Source organism: Octopus bimaculoides, chromosome 28, assembly GCF_001194135.2.
Source record: "Octopus bimaculoides isolate UCB-OBI-ISO-001 chromosome 28, ASM119413v2, whole genome shotgun sequence".
Lineage (NCBI taxonomy): Eukaryota > Metazoa > Mollusca > Cephalopoda > Octopoda > Octopodidae > Octopus > Octopus bimaculoides.
In genome coordinates this window covers 2,580,836-2,581,440 of record NC_069008.1, presented here as the reverse complement: position 1 = coordinate 2,581,440, position 605 = coordinate 2,580,836, and the positions used below count along the sequence as shown (strand labels likewise).

The 605-nt window shown below is 28.8% G+C and overlaps 1 protein-coding gene across 1 annotated transcript in view; it reads right to left on the bottom strand.

Annotated features, from left to right (window-relative positions):
* Nucleotides 1-605, bottom strand: part of LOC106873705 (DNA methyltransferase 1-associated protein 1) — a 132,664-nt gene that overhangs the window by 131,362 nt on the left and 697 nt on the right. The window lies entirely within an intron of this gene.

Genomic DNA, 605 nt, shown 5'->3' with positions numbered 1-605 from the left:
TATATATATATATATATATATATATATATATATATATATATGCCCTACTCTTCGAAACGCCTGTGTTAGAATGGGGGTAGATGATGAAGGAAAATGTTCTCTATGTGGCCTGTGTTTTCTGTACTCTGGCTATTATGTTTTGTCTACGTTTTGTTTGCAATGTCCTGTACCCACATATGCACCTATATATACAGGTAGACGTAGGTATGCACATACCTGTACGTATATATGCATATACTCATTTATTATTATTATTATTATTATTATATATATGTGTGTGTATGTGTGTGTGTGTTTGTTTTATATGGAGTTGTGAAAGAAAAAAAGACAATTTCTACATTAAACTGAATGATTGCTCGATTCTTTTCGTAGAGTATATATATATCTATTATTCTTTAACGAGAATAATATTGACAGTAACTTCGAAGTTTCGTTGAACTCTAACCAGGCCGGAACTTCGAAGTCACAGTCAACACTACTCTTCTTAAAGAACTAAATAATATGAGAAATGAGGAATGCCTATAGATAGATAGAAATATAGATAGATAGATAGATGTGTGTATAATATATATATATATATATATATATATATATATATATGTTTT